Here is a 24,741-nt window from a genome sequence, read left to right on the forward strand (position 1 = left end):
GGCCGAAGTTGCCCTTCTTCCTCGGGTCACCACTCTCCTTTCAGGGGACTGGAAGGAGACTGAGGAACATTTATATAACCGGAAAGCTTCACCGTTCTGTCGTATCAGTGTCACCACGTGTAGGCTCCCCTCTCCAGAATCCAAGTGAAATGTAATAAGGGTAGAATGTGATGCTTATGGTAGTACTGATGACATGGGCCAAATCTGATGAGTACAAGTATGTGAAGTGAAATACCTGGTACCTGGTTAACAGGAGCTTTGGTAACGATGGAAAACCTGGCAAAAAAGACGGTAATGAGTGCAATTAGGGCAATGAGCTTGATATCCAGGTATTGAAGGTTATGAAAGTTAATGAAGGTATCTGACAGTGCTATGGAAAGGACGCTGAGCCGTAGTATTGTCGTCTTCTGCCTCTGAGTTACGGGAAATGAGGTGCAAAATGACGAAAATCTCAGCCAAGTTATGATGAACAAACTGTAGTGATGAATTACTAAAGAAATTAATGGAGACTTGCCAACCCCTCCAGTACGAGAAGTCTCCTAAGCTAAATAAACAGCCTGAAGGTAGACTGAACAAAATGACATTAAGGACAAATAAGGGGTACTGGAGACGGACGCCTTCATGTGGTGGCACCGATATATCCAGGCGGGTCTACTGCCTGGTGATATAAACGTCCCTCAACTACGTCCCTGTTCCCCCAAAAGGAGAATGGTGAACTGCGGAGGGACGTTTTAAGCCCGTAGTCCACTGGGTTCACATTTCAAATGAACCTGGGGCTTCAACAACAACAACAGCAGCAAAAACTACTATTATAATACTGTTACTACTACTACTACTACTACTATTTCTACGACTACTACTACTACTACTTCTACTAAATGGATAAGGTAATGGAAAGAGATAATAGCAAGTAACGGTAATGTTAATGGAAGCTGCAAAAGAGCTTACATGCTTCTGAGTATGGCCCGGGTGGTGGCACGGGTGGTGTCAGGTGGTGTGAAAAGGTGGCAGTGGTGTCAGGTGCTGTGGTAATGGTGGGAATGGTGTCAGCTGGTGTGGTAAAGGTGGCAATGGTGTCAGCTGGTGTGGTAAAGGTGGCAATGGTGTCAGGCGGTGTGGTGAAGGTGGCAATGGTGTCAGGTGGTGTGGTGAAGGTGGCAATGGTGTCAGGTGGTGTGGTGAAGGTGGCAATGGTGTCAGGTGATGTGGTAAAGGTGGCAATGGTGTCTGTGAGGAAGGTAAGAGTGTCAGGGATATGAGTTAAGTGAAGGACAACGGTACGTTAACAGGGGAAGTGATGGAAGCGTTTGACAACAGTGTGTAGTGGTAAGAGCTATGGTGGAAATAATGGCAATGATGATGGACGTGATGGCAGAAATGGTGGAAGTGATGGCAGTGATGGTAACAGTAATGGTGAAGTGACTGATGACAGTGATGTGACATGACAGTGATGTGACATGACAGTGGAAGGGATAGCAGTGATGGCTACAGTAATGATGGTAATGTTTTCGTCTTCCTGGAAAACACATGTAAGTTACAGGAGCAAAATTATCGTATCCTAAGCTATTTTCTATGCCCGGCTCCTACAAAAATATCCGCAGATAAGCCATTCATCAATTAAAACCCGAGAAAAGTGCCGCAATTCACGTCATTAAAACAACACTAACGAGATCTGTGACGCTGGGCTGGCAAAATTAATTCCCTCACCGATAATACCCCAAACTCTAAGATTACAAAACTCGCTCCGGCGCCAAAACTGCACTTAATGCCTGGTGTTCAATGCCTCGTGAAATAAGCCTCAGTTAATTCGTCACCGCCCAGGGAAACGCCATCATCAACTCAACCAATTACTTTTCGCTCTGAGGGTTCGTTCGTTTGCAGTTGCTGGAGAGAGTTCAGTAATGTTGCTGTACACGTCTGTTATAACCCAGTCAACTTGAAGTCTTTGTTTTTTATTATTTTGGTTTGTCTGCCGTGATTGAGGTGACTGTGAAGGATCTCTGTGCCTGAAATGACTGTGAAGAATCTCGCTGCATATACGGATTGTGAAGGAAACTGCTTTCTGGAATTGTAAAGGCCCCCTCTTGCTGCGACTGTGAAAGACCTCTCATACTAGGGTTGTGAAGAAAAAAAAAAAAAAAAAAAAAAAAAAATCTGGGATTGTGAAGGACCTGATAAAATAACGATTACCGCTGCCATGTTGATTTAAAAAAAAAAATACAGTATCCTCACAATATAAATAATTTGGAGAATACAGCTCAAAAATCAATACAATCTTGAGGAGACCGTTACATTATTTATGAAATGTTACCGTACACTATGGGTCCTTTCCTAATAAAATCGCTAGCATAACGTTACACGGCGGAAATAGGCTGTAGAAAATAATGAAAATCTCTCGGATATAGCAATAGCATTAATAATTTCTCCAGAATCTCACGGCAATATGGACAAAATCTCCAGAATATCGCTACATTTCATCCCTTCTAGCCTTCAAAATCTGGCGGCAGCTAGAAATAAATCTCTCAAAGGAATGTACAGTAGGTTATTTCTATGGGCAATAGGAGGCTACTTTATTCTCTGACTGCGAAATACGAAACTATACCCTTTTCACCTCAAAATGGCCAATAATTGCCACCTCTCCACCATGAACGCTGAGTTTTTACGCTAGATTATGGCTAGAATATGATGCCAGTCACAAGGAACTGGTATGGAAAAGATGTTAGAGCCGTGGCATTGTCTTTTTCTGCCACTCAGATACTTGATCAGTTACCAAAGAACGAAAATCTGGGTCAAGTTAAGATGAACAAGGTAGAGCTTCTTATTACGATTAACTTTAGGGGAGTAAATTCAGCTCTGAGAAACGCAAAAGCAGCAAAGAAGGAACACAATCACAACTAATATTTACAAAGAATAAGGAACGTATTTACCGTAACTTCCGACAGCCTAAGTATTATAAAAACGTCTCCTAGCACAACGAATATATGGTTCACAAATATCTTACCGCCAACCCCGTGACCACTGAGGCTTGGGGATATTGGCTTGCTGAGGACGCGTCGTAACACCGCTTCCTTAGCGTTTTATTTAGCATATTATACCCTAACATTGCGTTTTGTTGCTTACATATTTATACTTTCGACATGATTTTCGTATGTAACATATGAGAGGATTTTTAGTAAATTACAGAATGAATCGCTAGGGAAGAGGTGTTACGCAAATCCAAAGTAACTTAGAATACAGTTCTCTCAGCGGACGCAAGTTTTTAACCGTCCTAAAATGACAAATCTTAGTTACCATAGAAATTACTACAATAATAATAATTATAATAATAAATAATTATTATTCCATATTATTCATCCTGCTAACGAAAATCCAAATTCTATCTATCTATTGCCAGACGCCTCAATCCCGTTTGGGGTGGCCACAAACAAATCGCCTCCAAGTCGCCCTGTCCCCCGCCATTTCACTCCCCTGCTCCCAACTCACACCCCCCTCTCTCATATACCTCTCCACCCCATCCCTCCATCTCATCCTCGGCCTCCCCCTCCCTCTTCCCCCCTCCACCTCACTCACATACACTCTCTTCGTCAGTCTTTCACCCTCCATCCTCTCCACATGGCCAAACCACCTCAGTGTGTTCCTCATAACGCTTCCTATCACAACCACACCACAACGCTCCTTTATATCCTCATTCGTCAACCTGTCTCTCCATGTGACTCCACAGGCTCCTCTAAATAACTCATTTCCACTGCTCTCACTCTTGACTTGTGTCCTTTCAACAACGTCCAAGCTTCACTTCCGTACGTTAGAGTTGGTATCACAATACTGTCATGTAGTAACTTTTTCACTTCCATGCTCACTTCCCTGTTTCTTATCACTGCTTTCAAAGAACCAGCAACCTTTCTTCCCTGCTGTACCCTTTCAAGCACCTCACCCTCCAAACCTCCATCCTTACTCATCACACTACCCAAGAACTTAAACGTACTCACATTTTCCAATTCCTCACCATCCAACCTCGCTGTACATTCACTGACTTCACCTCTCTCAAAGACCATCACATTACTCTTCCCTACATTCACCTTTAGATTCCGTTTCTTACACACTCTCCCAAACTCATCCACCAAGCCTTGCAGCTCCCCTTCGTCTTCACTCAACAACACAGTATCATCTGCAAACAACAGTACAGGGAGTTTCCAAACACTATCCTCTCTCACCAGTGCCACTCCAACATCCACTACCCTACCTTGTACCTCTTTTACAAGAGGATATTCATTACAACTCATGCTTGTGAATTCGAACCCTTGTATTCGGACCCTTGTATTCGAACCCTTGTATTCGAACCCTTGTATTCGGACCCTTGTATTCGAACCCTTGTATTCGAACCCTTGTATTCAGACCCTTGTATTCGGACCCTTGTATTCGAACCCTTGTATTCGGACCTTTGTATTCGAACCCTTGTATTCAAGCCCTTGTATTCGGACCCTTGTATTCGAACCCTTGTAATCAGACCCTTGTATTCGGACCCTTGTATTCGGACCCTTATATTCGAACCTCTGTATTCGGAACCCTGTAGTAGGAAAGTCCCTGTGTATTGGCAACCCTGTGTTCGTTGAGGCTTGCATCGTCCACAAACGACCAGATACGTGATTCTATTTGTTCCTATAATTATTTTTCCAGGCTATAGTCATCCCGGCGGCGGCGAGGCAATGCGAGTGGCTACGCTAATTTCTCTTCTTTATTCACGCACGAGGAACCGCGTCTCTTTATTGCTGATTATGACCGAAGTTAATGTGAGATTGTCCAGTGTGTGTGTCCACTTGGCTGGCTGGCCCTGTGTGTGTAATTTGTCAACAGAAAACCCTCTTCATATTTTGAGATGTGGGAGGACCTGTATCAGGGGACCAGACAGTCGAACACACCCTTGGGATTTTCACATGCAAGATGCTTCACTCCAGTGAAACCTCATATGGTGCTTCATTATAGTTTTCAAAGGATTTTCACTCGTAGATGTTTCATTCTAACGAAGATTCATGTGATGATTCACTTTAGTGAAGGCCCTTGTGATCCACCTCTTTCTTGCACATCTGTACTAGTTCTGATAGCTTGGCAGTAGCAATCTTGGAACGGAAAGAGTTCATGGTGGCATTCTAAATGATTATGAGGATTTCGTAATACTCCTTTCCTTGCGATTTATTATTAAATATCTTTTTTTAAGTTACTGATGCAAACTCGATCGATAATAAAGATGCAATCTCGATCAATAATCAAGCAAACAAACGGCATATATAAGACAAAGTTATGATACAAATGCAAAATAAACCACTAAGAAAGAGGAGTTACGAAATGTTCTTTGCAACCCATGGCGCTACGGTTCGAATCCTTGAGGCGGTCAAAGTTATTATTTATTTATTTTTCTGCTATCATGGAAAAACTACTCTAGAGACTAGTTTACTCTCCCACCGATTGGTGATCTGGATTATGGTAGTTTATCCTTAGGCCCCCAAACTCTGAGCTGTTCAAACGAAAGAATAATATCGATATAAGAAAATTATATGGACTCTTTTTCAGGTATCGAAAGTGTATCTTCTCATTCAACACGATATCCAGATGTACAGTAGGCGTAATTCTTATATTCTCTAAGTTCTTGTATATGGGAAAGCTCGCTGTTTTTATCACTAAGGCATCAGAAGGAACTTTATGTAGTATGTGACATACACTAGCCATTCGGAAATATTGAATCACCATCACCATCATCATCATCAACCACCACCACAACCACCATGACCTCAATCATCGCTATCATCATCACCACTACCACCACCTCCACCACCATCACCTCAAACATCGCCATCATCATCATCATCATCATCATCATCATCACCACCACCACCACCGCCACCATCACCTCAATCTCTCATGTCCACCTGAAGATGGGGTGAGATAGGGTTCAATAATCAAAACAGAAATAAATAAGGTCTTAATGTAATGGGCCAACGACAGTACTCCGGCTTACACCAGGCGATTTTATTCAGCTAGGAGTGAGTCATAGGAGCCTGAGTGTCAATGTAGCATAGTTTTGCATTAACTTGAATTTTCCTTCACTCAGACACGCAACAGACGCAGAAACATTTGGTAAAGCATCGCTCACATCTAGTACCATCGGGTGTCTGGGTATCAAGGTTTCTTTCCCCGATTGTACAATTCCATTTATTATTATTATTATTATTAGTATTATTATTATTATCATTATTGTAGTTGTTGTTGTTGTTGTTTTGTTACTTTGGTTTTCTGGTTTTTCATAAATACGTTCTCTCGAGTATATTTGTGCTCTTATTTTTAGAGACGACTCTCTCTCTCTCTCTCTCTCTCTCTCTCTCTGTCCAATATTAATTAAACATCAGCCCGTGTATTCCACAGTAGGCTTACATGAACCATCATCTATCTATATGCATTAATTCTGGAGGCACCGACCATTTTCAATCACTCTTGCTACTCTTTCGTTGTTTGAGATATACTTGCTTTATTTTGTTTGATAACGCGAAATTATTTAGGCGATGGAAATTTATGGCATTCATCGCATTGTAGGAGGAACCTTTCGAGACTCTTTGGTCAGTTTCTATATAATTATTTTTTTTTCATTTACGCCTAGCTCAGCATCCTATGTTTTACACTTTGGCTTCCCTCAGGTGTATGAATGAATATCGCCTGTTATTAGAATAGAATACTGAAGCTATCCTGTCCACGAATACATTAAACTGACCATCGCAATATTGCAGTAAAATTCGGGGAAGCATTGATGAAGCCAGATGCAGTTTTCTACTACCAAATTCCGTTTCAAAAGTCGCGCGTTATGCAAAACAAAATAGTATCCCCAGCCCATTCTCTCTCTCACCAGAAGCGCCTGGGGACGAGAGTGAAAGGGGAGGAGTTATTCAATACTCCGCCCAGTTTCTCCCTCCCCTGACCCCCTACCATTCCTCTTCCTTCCCTCCCTCAAACTCGCCCTGACTCGGCTGCCTCTCGCCCCCTCTCGCTCTCTCCCCAGCCACGTCAACATCCATTTTCGCTAACAGCCGACTACACCACAGAAAACTGGCCTACGTTTTCTATTACCTGGTGGAACTAATGTACCGTAGCTCTTCTTGATGTAAACTGACTTGATTTGGGGTGGGTTGGGGTGGGGTGGGGTGGGGGGTTCCTTTGCAGCATGTAGTTAGCATCATCACTCAAATGAAGTACTTTTTCCTTTTATGTGTGCTATCTTCCAACGATTTAATGTGCCTAGTCAGGAGAGGCTTTCGAATTGGTGGGGTTTGACAAAGCTTTCGTGAACCTCCTCACTTGCCAATTAGCCGTCCATCTGAACTTTAAAATGTGTGGAGATGATACGTATGCAAAATCCGTCTTCAAAGTGAAAAGGTTAATTTCTGCAATTTTGTCTTAGTATAACAATTAAAAATGTGTAATCCTGACTACCTTATCATCACAAATTCTTAAGATGTAGACCATATACTTTCGAGTTAGATTCAGTTTCATACTAGCCTTTGGCCTCGAGGTGACTTTTATTCTATGATGAATAAAAAGGCGCTTCCACTGTGATTTCTCTCTCTTTCTCTTCAAGAAGGAAAAGTGCTAAAATGGAAAATTTTTGAAAAATATGGTGCTCAACACGTGATATCTGTGAGCCTACTGAAGGCGAGAGATGGAAATATGATAGTTCCTGACGTGATTGATTCGGAAAATTGAATGTGAAGAACTTGTACCTGCAAATCATATGCATTCTCAGGGACTAGGTACTGGCTAAAGCTTTTGAAACTCTTAACTATGCTCCTCATGGTCAAGGCTTCTTGGTGTGTAACTTGCAAGGACAATATATATATATATATATATATATATATATATATATATATATATATATATATATATATATATATATATATATATATATATATTCACGTGTCCGACTCTGGGTAAATGCTTTATGGCTTCACGGCCTATCCCCAAGTCCCAGTAGTCCTCCTACATCTTCACATGTCACCACTTCGGCGCTAACACCCACCATCTATACTGAATACATGCTAGGGCTGTCTCATACAGGACTGGTATTAGCGGGGATGGTCTTCTGCTTACCACCACTCTTTTAAATGAGTGGTGGTAAACAGCAAAGATATCCGAACAAGCCAGTTTGCAAACATGGAATGGGTCTCTAAGACATGATCCAGTCATGTTTCAGATGTGGACTGATAGGTAAGGAGTGACGGACGAAACGCCCTCGCCTCCTTGTGCTGACAGCAGACAATAGCCACCGTGCTCTCTCTACCTCGTTGTTTCGTTGACACAGATAAGAGGAGACTGTATGGGGGACTTTACTGTACTGATTCACGTTCCAGATGAAATCAGGGATTTACTCCCATGCTAACGTGCACAACGGAAACAATTTTAGCATGATGGGATGGTTAACATACTAATGAACACCTGATAAATAATAATACGAGTACATAAGCAGTCGTAAGTAAATACCCGTAGTAGCCAGTGAGTGATCAAGTCATAAGACAGTGAATAATATTACAAAATATTGTTTACGATGCTATTAGATTGCCTCCCCACAGTGAGATACGCAGCTGCTGTGTGTCAAAACAAAGCCTGTATTAAGATGAATAAAATCGTCAGCAACGATCAAGAATACACTGTAAATGGCGTCCTTCGGCTGACAGAAATAGGGAATCATGGTTATGGAGAAACTGGAGTGTATTTATGGTCGACAGTAAACAAAAATGACCAAAACCGCGTTACCTGACAATACTGAGCCACTGGACATTAAACAATTATATGGTTAAATGAAATGATTGGGGCGTAATTGTGTAGCGGGTGAGCATGTGATTGGGCCCTAATGAGTCACTGGACTATGGGATTATTTGATGCCTCAGTCACCCGACCGTGCAGGCTTATAGTGAATTACTCTTCCATATTATTCACTGGACCATACAAGCGGATAAACAAGGATGAATCACTGGCTTATAATGAAAAACTGTCTTTTAATGAATGAACTGTGATCAATCATTGACATGGCTGGCTAGTAATGCATCACTGGCATATGGAATCACTGACTTGTAATAAATAACTGACGTAATAAACCTATCAGTCTATCTGTTTACTGTCAGCGCCCTTAATCCCGCAAGGGGTGTCCACAAACAAATCGCCTCTGTGTCACCCGGTCACCCATCATTTCACTGCCATGCTCCCAGCTCACACCCTCCTCTCTCATATACCTTTCCACACCATCCTTCCATCTCATTCTTGGCCTCCCCCTTCCTTTTGCCCCCTCTACCTCACCCACATACACTCTCCTTGCTGTCACGTAGGGAACACGTGTTGGTTGGTTATAAGGTTACCACCCAACGTTGTAAATGATTTTCTGGTTCACAGGAAATCATTTGGCTTGGCACTCAATGTGGAGCTACCCTAAAACAGAGTACCACTACACTACGTAGGTGGGTGATGGGTGCCCCCACCTACCACAATATATCACACATTACATCACTTACATATAATGACTCACTAACTTATAATGAATCTCTGACAAAAATTGACAATATATTACATATAATAAATCACACATACTGTATAATAAATTACTTACAATTAACCACTTACAACAGGTCACTTGACTTGAACTAAATTACTGACTTATAAAAATCAATGACATAATAAATTATTGGCCTATATAAATCACTGACATAATAAATCACCTCCTTATATGAAATCACTGACAAAAATCACTGACTCATAGTGAATCACTGACAATGAATCACCGGTTTGCAAATCAATGACAATGAATCACTGGCATATAATAAATCACCTACATATATTGCATCACTGGCATAACGAATCATTGACTTATAACAAATCACTAACTTACAATGAATCACTAATGAATCACAGTTCCGTACAATTTCATCCAGTCTTATACTATGGCGAGTTGAATAATACTAAGAGGACAGACTATGATGTCACTGTACTGTGATGAAGTACTGGGTTGTTATGCATAAGTAAGTGGACATACTGAGTGGCTGGCAATGGTGAGTCAGTGGGTTACAATGACTCACTAGGCAAGGCAGGGTGATCCGGCTGTGTCACCAGATAAAGGTGCCTATGTGGATCACTATCACGGCTCATCCATGGGGCTAAGATTACAACGCCTTCCCGCCTCTCTTACACCACTCACCCCCACCCCTTCACGTCATACTCGTAAGCAGTACCCACCTCCCGCCCACACCCACACACACACACACACACACACACACACAACCCCATACTTTACTTCTCCTAAGCATCCGACTCTGGACATGGGCTAGAATGCCATTTTTCGACGTTCATTAATTGACCTGCAACACAACGAAGACGACTTATTCCCTGCCTCTGCAACACTCCGCTTGGGTCTTATTTCCGCTTATTTCACGAAGCTCAGTGGCAGAATAAGATAATACTATGCCTCTACTTCCATTCCACAGCACTTCCTCGTGACTAGCATCATCATCTGGTGTTGATCTATTGTTACAAATCGGCATTCAAGATAGAAAGATGGCAGTTTTAAGTCAAATTAAAGTCCAAGGAGAGGATGGAAAGCGAGAGACTGACGAGAAGAGTGTATGTGAGTGAGGCGGAGGGGAGGAGAGGGAGGGGGAGGCCAAAGATGAGATAGAGGGATAGAGTGGAGAGGTATATGAGAGAGACGGGGTGAGATGGGAATAGGGCAATGAAATGGCAGGGGACAGGGCGACATGGAGGCGATTTGTTTGTGGTCACCCCTTACGGGATTAAGGCGTCTGGCAATAGACAGATAGAGAGATAGATTTTAGTTTTATACCACGTCGTTGGGGCCAATAGAAAGTCCACAAATTGTCCCCTTCATCAGCCAGAATGGAACCTGCGATCACACAGTTCCCAAACCACTGTTCCACCCACTCTGTCCTCGCTTCAGTTCCTCATCAACTCAATTTTTCATTCTCCAGAGTTTTGTGACTCACTAACGTATAATGAGTCAATGGATCCTAATAATTCACCGTATAATGAGTCACAGGGCCCTAATAACTCACCGTATAATGAGTCACTGGGCCCTAATAACACCGTATTTTGAGTCACTGGGCACTAATAACTCACCGCTTAATGAGTCAAAGGTCCTAATGACTCACAGCGCCATAATGAGTCTGTAAATGAGTTGGGGCAGCCGTCCTCTCGAGCAAAGACTTGAGAGGGAGAGTGAAGTGTGACAGTCAACACGAGAGTTCCAGACGCCACGCACCTAAGTTATTTAGAGAGAGAGAGAGAGAGAGAGAGAGAGAGAGAGAGAGAGAGAGGAAGGAAGGAAAGACACTAAAGAAGAGCCGGAATAAACATGGAAGAAGGAAACAGAAATGTGAGGAAAGATATGCGAGAAACGGGCGACACACAATCATGGTAAACACATACAGAAAAGCTGATTATCACACACGTCCCTACGACTCACCCTCTGCTGAATAAAATCGTCTGGCGCTAGCTGGAATAAACCGCAAGAGACGACCCGACCAGAAGAATGAAGAAATAAGTAGCCTATTATACGAGGCGGGAAAGTGAAGCACAAGGCATCCTGAAGCACTGCCTGGGATGTGTAGTCGAGAACGTGGAAGGCTTCAGTGTTGAGGGAATGGTGACGTGAAGCTCGTTTCACTGGAGACACTGATGGTTTTTCTCCTGCTTCTGTGCTCTCTTGTTATCGTTCCTGGGGCCGTAGCATTCTGTGTGTTACTGGGAGGTATACAGTAGTGTTGGTGATGGTGGTGGTGGTGATGGTGATTGTGATAATACGGTAGTTGTTGGTGACGATGATGATGATGATGATGAAAATAATAATGATAAAAAAAAATAAGAATAAAACCACTACCATCACCACCACCACCACCAACAACAACAACAACAACAACAAGAGCAACAGCAAAATAACAGTAATGATGATGATGATGATGATGATGATGATGATGATGATGATGATGATGGTGAAAGGGAAGTACACTCACAGAACAGCAAAGACCAACGTGAACACCACCAAGTTGTACACCCAAACCAGTGACGATGCAACGAATTAACAGCGGAAAAGATGCACTTCTTTGGGTTAACCTCCTTGATTATTGTGACTCCCATGCTGTGTGTGTGTGTGTGTGTGTGTGTGTGTGTGTGTGTGTGTGTGTGTGTGTGTGTGTGTGTGTGTGTGTGTGTATGCGACCTTTTATGGACAAGGGGGTTAGTGAATGCAGAATCCAACCCTTACATATTCAAATAAAGATGTTTATAATAAAGTACAATATCATAATGAACAGATGAAACGTTATTTGGAAGATCAAAATGCTGCACTATCAACGCACGAAAGTCTAACCATAAACATTCACATTCATCGCATCAGATCATTATTTTCAAAAGTGGAGGGGCGATCCCGTAGAGTGCAATGCAGTAAACAAACGCGGTGCATCAGTGACTTATTTCAGGTCATTTTCATAACATACTCTCACATAGAAATGAGCCTTGGAAATACTGTCACCAATACTACCTTCTGTTACTGAGCGCCTGTGCTGGAGATGGGCGCCTTCACGTGGTGGTACAGATATAAATGAGCGGCTCGAGTGCCTGGTTGTACAAACGTCCCTCAACTACATTCCCATCAATGAAATAAGGAGGGTCGACTATAGGAGGACAAGTTATACCTGCAGTCTACTGGGTTCGCATTTCAGATGAACCTGGGGCTGCAACAACAACAGCCACTGCACCCTTCACTCGGATAGCATACTATTTACGAGTATATTAAACTTCAGGGAAATTTCTTGACATGGGGGAGTGAATGAAGACTTAATCAAACGCCCCCAATTTCAAGTCTCTCTCCTCGCCAGAACGTCATGAAAAATACGTCCTCGGGGTGAAGAGATGAGTGGCTACAATGAGTGGCTATCGCCTGTCTTGGATTGCTATTAACCCTTTCAGTATGATGACGTATATTCTATTTTATTCTTGCTTTTTCCAGACGATTTTTTTCAGCTTCTGGACTGACTTTTCGACTCTGAAGGATTGGTTAATAGCCTTCATTAATTCCTTCACTACAAGAGATCCTTCCTTCAGTTGAATAAAATCGTCCAGTGGTAGCAAGAATAGTGAAAAAAGTTCGCCATCGGACTGAAGGGGCTCATGGATTTCGGATTTTATTGTGTATCTCAGGTACCAATATTGTCAGGTACAGCACAGCAGGTGGGTTTTCTCAAGAGGGTGTGCTTGGGTAGGCCTATGTACAGCCATGTGTGTGTGTGTGTGTGTGTGTGTGTGTGAAATATTCCTACACTGAAACTCTGCACGTTCCTTCTAGTCTCACTGGAACACAAACTCTTACCTAGGTTAGTGTTATATGACAAAGTGAAGTTGATTTTTCTCATCATTTTACAGAGAAATCATCAGTTTCAATTAAATGTCCTCTGATTACGCCCTGTATTAACAAAAAGGAAGTAGGTAGCTGATTACCACTGTTCCTAGAAGATTCAACCATGCAAGTGAGAGCCAAAAGCCTAATTATGTGGGACAGAATCATCGCTCTGAAGCAGTGATCTCGCCCACATATATAAAGAATCAAAGTCTCAGCCAAACTCACAAGTCTTCATGCATATATTGGATTAATCCGGCTTTAAAGTAGGGTTCCTGAGTCGCAGGAGGTGATTTAACTCCTACAACAATTAGAAAATGATCATACCCGTTGAATACAATCGTTGATGTTGGCTAAGAAATGAGGCACTGTGTTAGAAGCGAATATTTAAGTGATTTCTCGTACACAAGGACAACGGCAAATATGGTGGACAGTGAGAGGATTGAGCATGTCAGGCTGATTATAATTTATGCTTAGAAAGATGCTTGGGTGTGTTAATGACCAGCAAGTAAGTCCGTGTCTGCTACACTTCTTCGGGACTATTACCCCATCCACTTATTTTCCATCACGGGGCTATTTACCTATTTCTCTCGGGGTGATTTGTCCCCCATGAGCCAATTAATCCCCCCATGGGCCAATTTTCTCCCAGGGGCCAACCTCCTCAATGGACATGCTTTTATCCACTGGCCTTACGTTTCCACTTGAGTCCATCTCCCCAAAGGACGTATTCCTCCGGTGGATCTTTCTTTCCCTCATGGACCTATTTACCCCATGGACGTGTTCTTAAATGGGCATATTTCCCTCAACCACCGATCCACTCACCCATCGATCCACTCAACCACCGATCCACTCACCCATCGATCCACACGCCTACTCTAAATCAATGTAGTTTGCCTCAATAGTAGCACGATGACTTGGTAACATGGGTGTACGCACGCACACACTCCAACGCATAAGCACGCACGCACGCACGCACGCACGCGCACACACACACACACACACACACACACACACACACACACACACACACACACCGGGCGAGATGGTATGTATGCCCGCTTGTTCCGCGCGCGAGTGTAATTAGTAAATCATGTGCAGAAATAAAATGGAAAGAAAGTGGTGCTACGGCCGACGAGAATATGACCCACGCTGCTACGTAACACCTATGACCGTATTCCAAGTGGCGTGGAAGGCTTCGCAACAACTCTCTCTCAGCAATTCATTTTACATATTGAACCTTAGCATTATCTGGTAAGCTGTTTATTTTGATCTATTATCAGCATACTTCTCATCAGTCGCAGAAAAGATGATACCGAGATGTACTGTGCAAAATAAATCGCTATGAAGGAGATTTTACGAAATATTCCAAACCACTTCGAATTCGACCCCGCCCTGGGATTACACGCTTGGGATTCACAGCTCTTCTTATATCCCTCTTCCAATAGCACTGGAGAGGGACGTTTATGTGATGGCAGTCCACCGGGTTCTCATTCAACTGAACTTGGGGTTGCAGCTACTACTACCACCACTACTACTACCACTGCTACTACCACTACTGCTGCTGCTACTACTACTACCACTGCTGCTGCTACTACTACCACTGCTGCTGCTGCTACTACTACCACTGCTGCTGCTGCTACTACCACTGCTGCTGCTGCTACTACTACTACTATTGTCATTCAGCTACAGGTAATTATTTGCAAAAAGGACGAAAATCTCGGCCAAGCTAAGGTGAACGAAGTACAGTATGCTATATAACTGTATATCGGAATGAACTTGTTAATCTGACATACACAACTCTTTTTACACTAACTTGGCCCCGATTTTCGTCTTTTTGCTAATTTCACGTAGCTTAGTGGTACAAAAAAACAGGAGTATGGCTCAACATCGTTTACGCTGCACTTCGGGACTGGCACCATATTTTAGTGTTGCTCTTCTCTTACAACTCAAAGACGAAGAATTGCAAATTTTGGCCAAGTTAAAGAAAAAGGAGAACAGTCGTTGTACACAGTATCCATCTTCAGTTACCCCACTACAGACTTTGGCTACTATCCATGTTTTATTTGGAAAGCTAAATCATCTGAACATCTAAATGACACAACTTACTGAAATGGGTGACTGATATAGATTTTACGCTATAGCAGTGCTGGGTGGTTATCTTTAGCAACACTTAGTCCGGCATTAGACTTATACTATGACTCAGCTATGCACAACAATGAAAGGTTAAAACTGATAAGAAATATATGTTTTTTCCAGTTCAGCGCAAGTGACAAAGGGAATTAGGATGTTGATATTGACGAATTATTGGCAAAGAACGTTTGGAAATTTGGACAGCGGAAGAGGTAAGCATGAGGTGGGAGGTGGGAGAGGAGATGACAATATTGATGCAGGTTATGAGGTAGATACCCCTGCAGGGAGGGTGTGGATAAGGATGGGAGGGGGAGGAAGGTATTGGTGTAGTGGTGCCTTATGGGGAGGGAGGAAGGGAGGGAGGAAGGTATTGGGGTAGTAGCGCCGAATGAGAGGGGGAGAGGGAGGGGGAAGGAAGGCTAGGGGGCGAGAGGAGGGGGAGAAGAGAGGAAGAGAGAAGGAAGGGGAGGGGAGGGGAAGGGAGTGGAGCCTAATGCCTGGTGATGGCACGGCCAGTTATTTTCAGGAATAAAATTCTGACCTGGCACACAAACCAATAAATGGCCACGCACAGGGGCTGATGGACAAATTCATTGAGTGAGGATGAGTGATTGATAGTCGTATAAATTTGCATCTATATACGAAATTATTGTTAATAGCATCCACGCTCACGCACACCCAACGCGTACACACATCGGTAATTATACATACACGTACACGCACACTGTTCCACATTACATACACGTAGCTACTCTCAGACCAACCGATAGATCAGAACACATTTCCTGTAAGGACACATTCATGCATACAGGAGCATTTGTGAAGCCCATGTATTCACACACAAAATACACTCTGCTAACTTAATTGATCGCAGATAAAAATTCCTGGGGATGATAAGAACGGTAAAAAGTAGTGTACTATATCGCATTTTAATTATATGACCGAGGTAATGCATAATTTATATGTTTATTAAAGCAAACTTAAAGGGAAAAAAAATTCCATTAAACTATATAAAATAAGAAAAAGCCGAAAGAGAGGGTGTTAATCACGGGGATACATTTTCGTCCAAATTATTCATTGCCTGTCTCGAGGACATTTTCAGAAATTTAGACTGGGGGTTGAAAGAGCATTAACATAAACAGTGAGGATTAACTTCCTTGGATTTGTTGGGAGATATACATGTTTTTAGTGAACTGGGTAAGAATCAAAAATATATAATTGCTGAGCTGAATAAAGAGACTCCGAAACTTTGCTAAATTCTTTCAGTACGATGTCGCCATATTATATATATATATATATATATATATATATATATATATATATATATATATATATATATATATATATATATATATACAGTATATATATATATATATTTTTTTTTTTTTTTTTTGGGGGGGGGGAACTTTAACGGTGATCGCAGAATAAACTCAACAAAACCAGAACAAATCCAGCAAAATCAGCATAGAGCCAACCCAATCAAAATAAAGCCAGTAAAAAGCCAATTCAATCACAATAAAGCCAATAAATTGAGAATAAAGCCAACCCAATCCGAATCAAGCCAGCAAATTCAGAATAAAGCCAGCAAAATCAGAATAAAGCCAACACAATCAGAATAAAGCCAACACAATCAGAATAAAGCCAACACAATCAGAATAAAGCCAACACAATCAGAATAAAGCCAACACAATCAGAATAAAGCCAACACAATCAGAATAAAGCCAACACAATCAGAATAAAGCCAACACAATCAGAATAAAGCCAACACAATCAGAATAAAGCCAACACAATCAGAATAAAGCCAACACAATCAGAATAAAGCCAACACAATCAGAATAAAGCCAACAAAATCAGAATAAAGCCAACACAATCAGAATAAAGCCAGCAAAATCAGAATAAAGCCAGCAAAATCAGAATAAAGCCAGCAAAATCAGAATAAAGCCAGCAAAATCAGAATAAAGCCAGCAAAATCAGAATAAAGCCAAAAAATCAGGATGTAAATAATTATGTAACCACTTTGGGAAAGGGAACAAAAATTATCTATCTATCTATCTATATACCTAGGCTGCTTCCCCCAAGGAAAGGGAGGTAGCCGAGACAGGACGACACACTCCCCATTTACTCATCCATTCAAACACATTCATTTGCATCTTAGCCCCAAGGGGAGAACGGACAGATCCTCACCGCACCACACCGCACAAGGGTCAACTGCCCAATGCAATCACTGACATCTGCAGCAGGGCCCGACAGCAGAGCTGGTTTACCCCTGCCACATCATAACAGACCCATCCCCTTACCCGCACCTGACCTGACTAGCTGATCAGACCAAAAAAATTATAAATCAGAAAATAGTCAGCAAAGTCAGCATGCAGTCAGGTGTCAGAAAATAGTGAAAATTAAGTAAAAATCAGCAAGTTGGTAAAATAAGCAACAAGGCAGTGGTCATAAAGTAACAGCCGGTAACATCAGAAAATTATTATTATTATTATTAGTAGTAGTAGTAGTAGTAGTAGTAGTAGTAGTTGTTGTTGTTGTTGTAGCAGTAGTAGTGTTCTGTGCAATTCGGTTATTTCGTAATATTAATACGCTACATACAACTTGGTTATATTGGCGCCACCGCACGAAGGCATCCCTGCATAGCACCAAAACCAGAAAAAAAAAAATCAGCCAAACGAGAAACTAGTCAGCAGAGTGGAGTGGAGTGGGGAGGGTCCGCAGTAATCGGCTGAGCGGGGACAAACAGCCACCACTGTTATAAAAAGGGAAAGTCAATTGCATAAGAGGTTTACCGCGAGATCAGATTTGTCATAGCCTCCCCTCCCTCCCTCTCATCCCCTCTCTTTCCTCCCTCTCTCTTGCTCCCGTTTCTCTTTTGTTCGCTTCCTCTCTCTGTCGTCTTCCCCCCCACTCCCTCTCTTTCTCCAGCATCCCTCTTTCTTTTTCCCTTTCCTCCCTTTTTTTTTTGTCCATTCTGTCCTCCACTCCCACTCACTCTCTCTTTTTCCTGTCTGTGTCTGTCTGTCTGTCTGTCTGCCTCAGTCGCCTGTCTCTTACTCATTCTGCCTCTGTTTATTTTCTTCCCTCTCAGGATATTGTTTCTTTCTCCATTCCTCACTCTCCATCCTTCACTATATGTGTCCTCCATGCTTCACTGTTTCCTCTCCATCCTTCTATACCTCTATAATTTTCTCTCTACATCTCTCTCTCTCTCTCTCTCTCTCTCTCTCTCTCCATCACCTCCACCTCTTCTATATCTCCAACCCCACCACTCCTTCCCCCTCCTCCTCACCTTCACCTCCCCCCTCCGTGCTCATACCCCAACCCCTCCCCATATTCCTTCCCACATGTCTCCCTTGGAGCTGGAGACACCTTCACGTGGTGGCACTGATTTAACTGGGTGGCTCCACTGCTCGGTTATACAGTCGTCTCTCATTCTCTCCCCATGCCTCAAAAGTAGCATGGTGGGCTGAGGGAGAAAGGCAACTTCAGTCTGCAGTCTACTGGGTTTACATTTCAGATGAACCTCCTCGTGATGGTGATGGTTGTACTACTACTATTATTACTACTACTACTGCTGCTGCTACTACTACGACTACTGCTACTACAACAACAACTACTGCTACTGTGCCGTTTCTTCACCTCGCTTCATCCCTTCTCCCCTCCCAGCCGCACATTTCTCTCAAACAGGCCACCCTCCATCCCATCCCTTCATCCCTTATTATTCTCACTCCTATATCCTTCCACGTTCACCCCTCCCCCACTCCCTACATACTTTCCACCCTACACCTCCCCCTCCTTAACCCCCCCTCCCTCCAGTGAGTGCCCTTCAGCCCCCCTCCCCCCACAGCTTCCTGGGTGTGGCAGCTGAGCCCAAAATTAGGTCTTTGCTGGCCCTTTGATCTTCCGGGTCTCGTGGTCTCTCGTCCGGTCCTTATGGCTCACGGCATTTGGATATTCAAAGTAGTTTCTTGTCTTTCTTTTCTTTTATAGTTTTTATTTATATTTTGAGCTTTTTTTATATCGAGCTGTTTTTTTCTCTTTTTATTTTTTATTATTTGGAGTTGTTCATGTATGCAAATTATTCTTTCGTCCCCTCGTGCAACCTCTTATCAATCCTCTTATCACTCCATCGCTCATGTTCGCTGCTTATTCATTCGCACTCTTTCCATCGTGCACGTAGCTTACTCATTCTCACTCCTTCCATTCTGCACGACATCCATTCAAAATCCCTTGTTTGAGTAGACACCCTATTATTTCTCACTCGCTGGTTCGAGCATACAATCCACTCTCACTCCTCTGTTCGAACACACAACCCATTCTCACTTTGTCATTCGTGCACGCAACTCTCATTCAATCGTTCGAGCACACACCACATTCTCAGGGATATATTTGTGCACGCAACCTATTTCTCTCACTGTTCGCTTCCACATCCCATTATCACCATTAACTTGCGCTGAAAACCCATTCATTCTCCCTCAGTTCATTTTTTGGATGGTGCATGCAACCTGCTCTCTCTCCTTCCATAACAGACGCCGTCCGTTCTCATTAAGATATGTCCCAGGCTTTATCTTTCTCAGACTTTGCTTATATCTCACGTGCTTATCATTTTGGCTGCCCTTATTTTCAGAACAATGTCTATCTCGGAATACATCTCATGCATCGCCTCAGTATGCTATGATTGGAAGTATTAACCTGTTCCATCAACAACACTCGTTATTTCATGTTCAAAAGGCTTAGCCGTGTACGTTTTGGTGTATATTATCATCATCAGGGTTAAAAAATTCCTTTAACTTTAGTTTTCTAGAACTGAATTGATGTGTATGAGCTTACCACATCATTTATCACTACCGACTAAATTCAAATGCACGAAGGCTAATGATGATGTCGCAATACGTATCAGTATATGAGTCCGTAGCCAGTATGCATAAAACATGTTAACCGTCAAAATTTTGAAAACATTTACTAAGGAAACAACTATGTTTTGCAGTCTATCTTTCACCACACTTTCTCATTTTTTAACACATTAGTAGGATAAAATTCTCAGGTTTGCCTTGACTTAACATCAATATTTGCAAATAACTTCTTCTTACACATATTCTTTGAGAATATGAAAGTAGTTCTTAAATTTCAGCTGTCAAATTTATTAGTCAAAGTGAATTTTACCTGTAGCCTAAATGTACTTACAAGAACCCTGCAAATGTTACTATCTACCCTAATTATACATAATATTATATATATATATATATATATATATATATATATATATATATATAAAATATATATATATATATATATATATATATATATATGTGATATCAAGGCTGACAACGTGAATACAGATAATATATGCAGATCCTTACCGTATGTCTGCTGCGAAGATTAGAAAGATACCGGTATTCAATTTAACAAATCATTTGTGACTCGAAATTGACCAGTAATGGACACTTTAATTTAACTGATATTCATGCAACGTGCAATTAATTTCTCTCTTTTTTTTAGGAGATCTATTTATCTATCTGTCTGTCTGTCTGTCTGCCTATCTATCTAGCCAGTTTACATATATATATATATATATATATATATATATATATATAAACTAGCTAGATAGATAGGCAGACAGACAGACAGACAGATAGATAAATAGATCTCCTAAAAAAAAGACAGAGATTAATTGCACGTTGCATGAATATCAGTTAAATTAAAGTGTCCATTACTGGTCAATTTCGAGTCACAAATGATTTGTTAAATTGAATACCGGTATCTTTCTAATCTTCGCATCAGACATAATGTAAGGATCTGCATATATTATCTGTATTCACGTTGTCAGCCTTGATATCACTTAGTTCTATAACCAGACAAGCAAAAATCGCGTATGAGAAAAGTACTGTTAAATTAATGAATTTCTGCAGTGTAAAATTTTCGAACGGCTTACTCAGTTGACATATAAGAAAATTATTTTCTCTACTGAATAGCTTCTTCCTGTGTGTGTGTGTGTGTGTGTGTGTGTGTGTGTGTGTGTGTGTGTGTGTGTGTGTGTGTGTGTGTGTGTGTGTGTGTGTGTGTGTGTGTGTGTGTGTGTGTGTGTGTGTGTGTGTGTGTGTACATACATACATACATATATAACAGAGCAAACGATTCGATCACAACATGTACGCCATCGACGTCAGTTAAGAAAAGCACATGCAAGAAAATATTTACAGAAAGAGGGAAGCCATTTACACAAAACGATAACATAATCTGGTGAGATATAATGTGAAACGTAACCCCATCAGTCTGAAAACGCTCCATGATATAATTCAACTTAGGAAGAGAACATTTCGAATGAAGGGATTATGTAAGGGCTACAAGTAATCTCCACTTCGAAAAATGTATCCTAATCTGAAGCCGATCATCCGTAGGCAGTAAAATAGATGAACAAAATACTGGAAAATAATGAATAACTTTGTCAATCGATGAAGTGCAACTGCAAGAAAATAATACAGGACCAAGCGGAAATCGCACGTCCATCCAAAGACAAACAGAAATAGTGGGAAATAATGTGAGAGAAGGATCGATTGAGACCTGCCACCCCCACTTACTTACTCACTCTCAAGATTCTGAATAAGATTTGTAAATACTTGTCATTCTTTCATTCTTCCTGTCAACATGTCCGTGACGAGAGAGTGGGGGACAATGAGGATAACATATATATATATATATATATATATACACGATGTCTCACTACCATATATATATATATATATATATATACACGATGTCTCACTACCATATATAGATAGATAGATAGATAGATAGATAGTTAGATAGATATAGATATATATACACGACATCTCACTACCATACAGCATTAGGAGTGTAATGCTGTATAGTAATGAGACCTGGGCAGTAAAGGAGGGGGATATTCGCAGGCTCAGACGTACAGAAATGACAATGATTATGTGGATGTGCAGTGCGTCCCTGCGTGCAAGGCCTGGGGGGGCTGGGTTTACGATGGAAAAGTTGAGAGGCAGGATGGGACTGGAGTGTATTGGTGTTGTGATGAGGAGAGGTAGACTGAGATGGTTTGGGCACGTGGAGAGGATGGGGGATGATAATTGGGTGCAGAAGGTGAGAAGTGTTAATATTGGGGATGGGGTTGTGAGGGGTAGACCGAGAAAGACATGGGATGAGGTCATTAAGTGTGACCTCAGGGTTAAGGGACTGAACAGAGAGGCTGCAATAGATCGAGCAGCGTGGAGGGCCGCCATTAGGTGACCAAGGCCGACGCATGCAAGCATGTTGAAGCCTTTAAAAACGAAAACGAAAACGAAACGTCCCAGGAGGAAAGGACATAACTCTGCGAATTGATAGATGAAAAAATTCTAAGCAAAAAATGTTATATGAACATGTGTCCAAATCTCAACCGTTCGGAGCTACAGTTACTGATGACCTTATGGGCGAAAATGGTCTCCTTCATAATTTGCCCATAAGGTCATCAGCAAATGTAGCTCAGTAACGGTTGAGATTTGGACTCATGCTTATATAACATTTTTTACTTAGAATTCCCTAATCTATCAATAATCAAAGTTATGCCCTTTCCTCCCGGGACATCCTGTATACATGCATATATACAGCATACCTGGAGGGAGAGAGAGAGAGAGAGAGAGAGAGAGAGAGAGAATTAGTGGGCTAAGATAAAAAGCGTGAGGCAGAGATTACCCTGTGGCATTGGTGGTAGGCTGTACAGAAAACCACTTACTTGCAGAAATCTTTATAAAGCTGAAAATCGTCGAGCTGAGAGAACATCATATCTATCTGTCTCTCTATCTATCTACCCATCTATCTATCTATTTATCTACCTATCTGTTTACCTATTTATTATTATTTACCTAAATTATTATTATTATTTATGTACCTTTCTATTTACCAATGTAGGTATGCATCTATATCTATCTGAGAGAGAGAGAGAGAGAGAGAGAGAGAGAGAGAGAGAGAGAGAGAGAGAGAGAGAGAGAGAGAGAGAGAGAGAGATTTATAAAAAAAAAAAAATCTCAGGGATGAAGGAAAAGAGAGGTGTGAAACAATGAAATGTTCAGAAGAAAAACAATAACGTAGGTCGAAGAACAGATGATGGAGCAGGGAAGAGAAAATGGAAGAGGGGAGAACAGGGGGGAGAGGGGAGGAGGGGAGGGTGTGGACTCAAGGTGACAATCCTCTTTCATCAGTATTGGGGCCACTTCACCTCCCCTCCCCTCCCCTCTCCCCTTCCCCCTCATCTCCCCTCCCCCAACACCCCCTCTTCTCTCTCCTTCAGACTGGGAACGGCTCATAACATAACAAGCTCCACCAAACTTAATTATTTGTTCTTATATTTTTTCCTATACATTCTTTTTTTTTATAATACATTTTGGAGACTATTTTTCTCTGCATTTTTTAAATCTATGTAGCCAAAAATATGTTCCATTTATGCTTACATTTTTCTTTCTTTAATAGACATTGTATTACCAAATTTACATGATGTTTTTTTTTTTTCTCTTCATGGCCAACGGCCATGCCACGTTGAGTACACCGCTTCCCATCCGATCAGCGAAGTTAAGCAACGTTGGGTCTGGTTAGTACTTGGATGGGTGACCGCCTGGGAACACCAGATGCTGTTGGCATCCCAACGTCAAGTGGGGTTGGTGGAGGATTAGTGCCCCTCCCTGTAAAACAATTAACTCTAAGCCCTTGGCCACCCCATTTGGGATACATGGCGTCTGGCAATGGATGGGATTTAACAGTACATGGGATACATTGCACGTTCTTACCTCAGTGTTCCCCAGGTGAAGTGAAATGTGCCAATTTTAACAACCCTGGGGTAATTGAGTATGAAGACTGGTGATGAGTATGAAGACTACTGATGAGCTGATATGAAAAGGCATTGAACGAAACACTTGACAATAAGAACTTTATACTGACACCAGTTTCTGATCAAATTAAATATAAAGATGCTGGCTACGGTGACTAACTCTTGAACTCGCGCTTTAAACTGGGCTCGCACGCACGCACATGCACACACACACACACACACACACACACACACACACAATTCTGACTGATGCCAAAGAACTACAAGATGCATGCTGAGAGATCCCTGAGAAAAAAGAATATTCACGAAAGTTCTGTTTATATGTGCATAGTTGTCAAAACATACGTTCTGT

The 24,741-nt window shown here is 41.8% G+C and overlaps 1 non-coding gene across 1 annotated transcript; it reads left to right on the forward strand.

Moving 5' to 3' along the window:
• The first annotated feature begins 24,082 nt into the window (after nucleotides 1–24,082).
• On the forward strand, nucleotides 24,083–24,201 carry LOC145392620 (5S ribosomal RNA). The gene has a single exon (XR_013896048.1). It is a non-coding gene; the product is annotated as a 5S ribosomal RNA (ribosomal RNA).
• The last annotated feature ends 540 nt before the right edge of the window (nucleotides 24,202–24,741 follow it).

This window comes from Coenobita brevimanus, chromosome 22, assembly GCF_032717465.1.
Source record: "Coenobita brevimanus isolate Jiangsu-jjx chromosome 22, ASM3271746v2, whole genome shotgun sequence".
In the NCBI taxonomy this organism is placed as follows: Eukaryota; Metazoa; Arthropoda; class Malacostraca; order Decapoda; family Coenobitidae; genus Coenobita; species Coenobita brevimanus.